Below are 7,471 nucleotides of genomic sequence, written 5' to 3'. Positions count from 1 at the left end.
CTGGACTGGGAAATTGTGACCTGTGTAAATTGGCTTGTGTAAATTACCTGTGACCTGTGTAAATTACCCAGGAAGTTCTCATTTGCCTAGAAGGGTCAAGAGGGAGTCAAGACAGGCTTGCCCATCATATACCCAGAGAAAACCGTAATTCAAAAAGACACATGCACCCCAATGTTCATTGCAGCACTATTTACAATAGCCAGGTCATAGAAGCAACCTAAATGCCCATTGACAGATGAATGGATAAAGAATATGTGGTACATATATACAATGGAATATAACTCAGCCATAAAAAGGAATGAAATTGCGTCATTTGTAGAGACGTGGATGGATCTAGAGACTGTCATACAGAGTGAAGTAAGTCAGAAAGAGAAAAACACATATCATATATTAACGCATATATGTGGAACCTAGAAAAATGGTACAGATGAACCAGTTTGCAGGGCAGAAATAGAGACACAGATGTAGAGAACAAATGTATGGACACCAGGGGGGAAAATGACAGGGGTGGTGGTGGTGGTGTGATAAATTGGGAGATGGGGATTGCAATATATACACTAATATGTATAAAGTGGATAACTAATAAGAACCTGCTATATAAAAAAATAAATAAAATTCAAAAAAAATTATTTAAAAAAAAGACAGGCTTGCCCATATTTTCTGTGAATTTAGTTTACTTTGTTTTTAATGTTGCCCTTAGGTGTATTTTATTCTTGCTAAATACTTTTCACATTTTGAAAAAAGAATTTTTGTGTTAAAGAGGCATATTTGGGGGCAACATATTCTAGTTTCCTTTGGTGGATTGCCTATAGTCCCTGTAAAAACCTAAGAAAAAGGGTGAGAGAAACCTCAGTTGGCTCATCATACAGGTCAGACGCACAGGAGCAACCCTTGAATCTTCCATAGGATTCAACCTTCTCACCAAGACTAAGGGCTCCATCAAGGCTCCAAGATAGTGAGATGATTTTGATTCCTTAACCTTGTCTTCTGTGCACATATAATTTTCCAGGCACTTAGCAGGACTAAAGTTATGATTTTCATGGGCATTTGGCACTGTTGATTTAATTTACCCCCTTCCTCCATAAAAAGTATTGAAAATTATGTTTTATGTTGGTATAAAGATAAATATTAAATTTTAAAATATTTTTCGACCTATAAGTTTATTTTCCTTCTGCTTCTAAAATAAGTTAAAACATTTTCATGAGCTTCTAAACCTATTGTGGACCCTAGGCACGGGGTTACTACTGGGTCTAATGGGTAAGTTGGTCCTGAACCTCTAGGGATGATTGTGGCTATGGAAGGAATTTGAGGATTCAGGAATTCTGGTCCAACCAACTGTGATCTGATATCACTAACAATTTAAGCTTGAGAAGAGTCTAAAGCAAGGATCAAGCCTCCATAACTTGTTAAAAAGTTATCTGAGTCTTCTAACAACTGTGTAGGGAAGTGTTTTTGTTGGTGGTGTTCATCTTTTATCCCACAGTTGCTTTTTATGCAGTGAAAGGCAGGAAAGGCAATGAATTTGCCTTTTGCTGAAGTATAACCACAAAGATTAAATAGGAAGACTTGGGAAGCAATGCATGAGCCAAAGACTTTTCTTACCTCCACCACTGCAGCATGGAATATTTTAATTGACTGACTGATTGAATCACTTATAATGTGCTCTCTGTGTGGTGCTAGGGTCATGGTGAGCAAAAGAGACATGCTCCTTGATCTTGGGATATGTAGTCCTGGGTTGGGGGGCAGGTGGGGAGGGTAGGAGATAGATGAGTGACCAAGCAATTATAATATAGAATGTTATACTCTATCAAAGGAGAAAATGACAGTTCTGAGAAAGCTTATGGGAAGAGCACTTAACACAGATTTGCAAGGCACAGGGGCAAATAAGTTTTTACAGATGAAGTGAAATCACAATTGAAGACTATAGGGTAAGTAGGAGTTAGAAAATGATGAAAATAAGAAGGAAGAGGAGGAGAAAGAAGAGGAGAAGGAGGAAGAGGAGGAGGAGTGGGGAAGGAGAAGAAGGAGAGGAAGATGGGAAGATCTCAAGAGGCCAGAAGAGAACTTAAAGGGTGGGTAGGAGGCAAGGAGGGGCACAGGGGAGAAACAGGGTGCATTAGAGGAACCTCAAGGGGTTTGGTATGGATGGAGCATAGAGCACTTGGAGGAAAAAGAGGAGAAGCTAGAGTAGGCCAGAAGCCATGGAGGCAGGGTCTTGAAAGTCATGATGAAAGTTCGAACTTTAGTATAAAAGCAGGGAGCCATGTAGAGTTTTAAGCAGTGGAGTGACATGTTTGTGTTTGCATTTAAGAAAGATCATCCTGATTACAGGATAGACTGGAAAGAGAAGAGTATGTGTGGGGGGAGAGGGAGAGATAAGAATCCATTGCCGTATTAATCCAGGCAGAGAAGATGGTGATGACTTGAGCTATACTAGTGGCAGTGGCTATGCAGAAAAACAGATGTGTCTGAAAGATACCTATCTAGGAGCTCTCATTGACAAGACTTGTGATAGACTGTGGAAGCTGAGAGAGAGGCTAATTATACCCTGGTTTGGGGTTAATACAATTTATTCATGGTACCATTCAACCAAAGGGAGGGAGTAGGAAGAGAATTGAAATAAAAATCACAGGGAAGATCTTCTTTGCAGATTAATAATGAATTCAGCCTGTTCTCATCTGGGTATGATAATCCTGTAAATCTGATGCCCAATTTGACCTCTGTTATGACCACATTCATGGGAGCACCACGTTGTACAAACAGTTACTTTCTTTTTGTCTTCCTCCTCTTCCCTTTACCCTATAACCATACAATTTTTTGCCCCAACTCCCATCCCTTTCTAGAAGAAACCACCCCAGAATGCCAATCTCATGGTACGACTGTTTCAGCAAGAGACTCAGGCAAGACCAGCAGCCTCTGGCCACACCTTGCTTTGGCTACTGGGTAAAAGGCCTAGACAAGAATGTGCTGTAGTTTATTTGGGCATCACTTGATTTTTGAATTGGCTAAAGAACACTGTTGCCTTAGCAATTTGCAGAGAAAAGCAGATTGTTACTAAATTTTCACCATTCAACCCTTGAAGCTGCCAAACTTGCCTCAGTCTGGACTAGAGGTGATTCCATCTCAGGTTAAATTTGGGGAAAAGAATCCTGGAGCGGTGAGTAGGTGCGTGGAAGTTTAAGGTGCAAGTCCTGTCAGATGTTTTCTCTGAAGCTGGTGTTCTTTGAAAAAGATTTTTGTTTCTTTTTGGTTTTTTGTTTCTCCTTCTCCCCCTCCTTCCCCCTTTCTCAACTCCTCTCCTCTTCCTCTTCCTCCTGTTCTTCAACCCCCATCTCCCCTAATTGTTAAGTCTTTCAGTCCACAGAGGTTAGCCTGGCAAGTGTGATTAAGGCAGTCAGAAAAATGAAACAACAGAGTGTTCAGTGTGCCAGGCACTGGACATGAGCTTTAAAGGAAGAATACCTTCCCAGTCCACTGGTGAATAGTGAAGATGTTTTTACTGTCTATTCTCCTTTTTTTGGGGGGGGAGGTGGTATTAGAAAAGGTTGGGTGGGAAAGTTGGGTTGGACTGGGAAAAGGAAAGAAGAACTGCAAAAGTGTTTTTCTGTAGAACAACTGAGGTCTTTGTACTGTATCTTTTGTTTGGTTTAGTTTTCATGCGCCCATCCTTTAAATACATAAAAGCTAGGTGTCAGAAGGATTGAAAAGTCATTTGGAATAACGATAGGAGCTGTACATGACTTCATGGGAGGAAAATTGCTCAGGGGAGACAAGTGGGAAACTTACATAGATGTGGGAGGTTGACACATTGTTCACTTTCCAGAGGAGGCTTGGTGGGGGACAGCAGGCCAAATGCTGGTAAAATGTTCTGAAGGGCAAACCTTACATGACCTGAGCATTGGGAATTTTTTGTTGGCTTCTTTCTGTTGCCTCATTTTCCAACTCTTTCTTAAGCTTAGGAAAGCTCTCTTCATTTTCTTGTAGGTTGTTAATTCCTTAATATGTAAGCCTTTGTCTCATTGACTAAATCCAAGCCAAAAGTGCGCAAATGAGAAATTTATGGTCTCACAGTTCTGTGAAAATTGGAGTTATGCTACTACAAGCCAAAGAACTAGCAGAAGTTAGGAGAGAGGCCTGGAACAGATCCTTCTCTAGCACCTTTGGAGGGCGTGTGGTCCTGCTGACACCTTGATCTCAAACTTCTAGCCTCCAGAACTGCGGGACGATAAATTTATGTTTTTTTAGCCATTCATTTTGTGGTACTTTGTTATGGCAGCCCTAGGAAACTCATACATACCATCTAAAACCTTTAACAAAGTAAGTGCCAGAATCTATGCTTCAAGTGCCTTCTCTGTCTCTTTTGCAAACTTTTTTCTTCTATAGCGTGAAGATAGCTAGCTCACAGATGGAGTCTGTTTGCACTATTGTTACAAGTGGTTATGTTTCTATGTCCTTTCTGTATATGTGGTTGAGGTGAGCTTTGCTGATTTATGTGAATCTAAGTGTTTCAAAATAGACCTCAATATAAGCTCTGGATGAATATGTCCTTTAGTTTTGATAGTTCTTAAAAATATTTGAAAAAAATACTTTTACATTTTTAGATGGATTTCAAGGATAATTAAATATTTTCTACATGTAAATAACTTTTAGAATGAGTGAAATTGGACAACTTCAGGTAAGTCATTTATCTCTCTGAGTCATGCTTATATTTTAAACAATGGTGGTAATGTTTCCTGCTTATATCAAAGGGTTGCTTTAAAAAAGCAAACTAAAGAGTGTGAAAGGCCTTTATGAACTGTAAAATACCATACAGTCTTGTTGACATTCACCAACTATATGATTTTTGCTTTATTTATAATTTTCACTATGCATTTTTAAAATAAATTTGTGCTATCTTATAATGAAATACACAAACTCTAAGATGATTAAAATAGAAAATAAAACCATCTAGGGGAAAGGGAACACAAATGTACCCCAAATTCTAAGCTAGAATAGTGTGGTGAGGACTGCCTTAGCAAACAGCTAGACTACAATTCCCAGCCTTCTTTGCAGTTAGAGTGGCCATGTGATCTGGTTCTAGCCAGTGAGTCCTACTGAATGGAAGTGATCTGTGCCAGTTCCAGACCTGACTCATAAAGCCTCCTGTAGGGTGCTTCTCATGCCATAACCCATTCACAAAGGAGGAAATGGTGATGTGAAGACCAGCGTGAGCTTGGAAGCCATGCATTGAATATGGCAGAGTTTTGTTAGCTTAGAATGACTGTTAGGAGCAGATCCTATCTTTCCTCCGCAAGGTACTCAAAGCGCCTGCCCTCGGCTGCCATCTGAGCATGTAATGAACCTCTGCTGTCCGTACATTTTGAGTCTGCTTGTTACAGAAGTTTAGTCTATTCTAATACATACAGTTACTGTATTTGAGTATTAAATTTAGCATTCAAAATTTCTGAATCACAGATTTCTACAACCGGAAGACACTTTAGAGACCTAGCCCAGTCCACTCATTTTTCAAGTTACTGTCTCTCTCTGTTTCAAATCCTCCAGTGTCTCCAGATTGCCTTCATAATTAAATTCAAAATCCTTAACATGGTTTACAACACATGTTGTCATTTCTCCCTACTTCTCCATCTTGTTTCTTGCCACTCTTTTCTTGCAGATCCTTCTCCAATTAAACAGAAAAACTTGCCTTTCCTCTTTCTCACTTCTATGCTGCTTGCTCTCCTTGGACTGCTCTTTGACTTTTTCTTGAATATTATGAGATTATCTCAACTGTCACATCCTCTTGAAACCTTTTCCTAACTCCCCATCTCCTGACTGGTTAAATGCTCCTCTTATATTTTCCCACAGCACTCCATGTGAACAATTCTCATAACATGTACTTTGCTCCATTATGAACATTGGTTTGATTTAGGGACTTGTTGACTAGATTAGAGTTCATTGATGGCAGAAGACTTTCTCTGAGACATTTTGTCTCCCAAATTTCTAGCATAGTACCTGGAATGTTTCCAAATAAGTGAACAACTTATTTCAGCAAATATTTATCAAGTGCTTCCCATGTGCCAGGCACTTTGTTAAGTGCTGAGGATCCAAGGACAACCAAAAATTGACAAGGCTCAATTGTAATTGGAGAATACAGTCTAGTGAGGGAGACAGATATGAATCAAATAATCACACAAACAAAAATACAACATTGATAAGTGTTGTGCATATACATATTTTAGCTACTAGTTCCTTTCCAGTCTGACTTCCCAGCACTTGAGCAGAAGAAATTTATGATTTGGCACTCAAAATTATTGCAGTTTCAGAACATGTGAAATTATTGAATCCCATAAATAATAATCATAACTATTATGTTTGAGCCCTTATTGTGGGTGAGTCGCTGTGCTAAACACTTTGAAAGGATTAGCATATTAAGATCTGATTGAATCCTCATGAAAATCCTATCAGTTATAGACTACTATTGTAGAGAAATGAATTTATATTTAGGGTCTGCAGACCAAATTCAGAATTAGAACCATCCATGTAAAAGTGTAGTCAGGCATAGATTGGGGAATCAGTTTTCAAGTATGTCTCAGACCCAAGTTCTGATCGAACACCCAGGGTTATCTGGGAATTGACCTACAACTCACCTTTCTTCACAGAGGTAATTAAAAAGTGGGATGCTTCTTAGATCTGGTGAAACTTCACTGTAAATCAATAGTATCATTGGCGTCTGTATATTCCTGTGATCACCTGCAGAGGCCTGGAAAAGTATCAGTACCTCCACCTGAGGATTTACTGCATGCTTCCTTCTTCCCTCCCTCCCCTCTCTCTCTCTTCCTTCCTTCCTTCCTTCCTTCTTCCCTCCCTCCTTCTCTCTCTCTCTCTTTCTTTCCCTTTTCCACCATTTCCTGCTTCCACACAATTATCCCCATTTTTCAGATGGGAAAGTTGGGACTTAGAGGGATTGTGTTACAGGGATAATAAGTGATAAATCTAGAGATTTGATGTTATTTGCCTAAATTCAGTTAGGAAAAATAAAGAAAGCTCTGTTTTCATACATATGAAAATAGATGACTTATAGAGATAAGAAAAAACTTATAGAGATAAGAAAAAACTTCAGCTATCTGAAAAAAGGAAGCACTCAAGTTTTTCAGGTGATACACTTTTGGCCTTTAATTATAGAAGGAATTGTTTGAAATTTTATTATTCACTCACTCATTCACATATGAGAGTGAAAATGTTCCATAGAACATTGTTCTTACTCTGGAGGAAAAAGAAACATATACAAACAAATATAGGAAGGAGGTGGCATTTGATCTGGTCCCTTTAGTTGAGGTAAAAATCCATGGAACTGAGAGAGAGAGAGAGTATAAACTACGTAGAAGTACAGAGTGTAAACAAGCTTGGAAGTATTACTGGGCATGTAGGGAAAGAGCAAAGAGCTGAGTATGCTTGTTATAGAGGGTGCTGGGAGAGTGGTGTGGATGAGAGT

This window comes from Mesoplodon densirostris, chromosome 1, assembly GCF_025265405.1.
Source record: "Mesoplodon densirostris isolate mMesDen1 chromosome 1, mMesDen1 primary haplotype, whole genome shotgun sequence".
Lineage (NCBI taxonomy): Eukaryota > Metazoa > Chordata > Mammalia > Artiodactyla > Ziphiidae > Mesoplodon > Mesoplodon densirostris.
Note: the sequence above shows the minus strand (reverse complement) of the source record.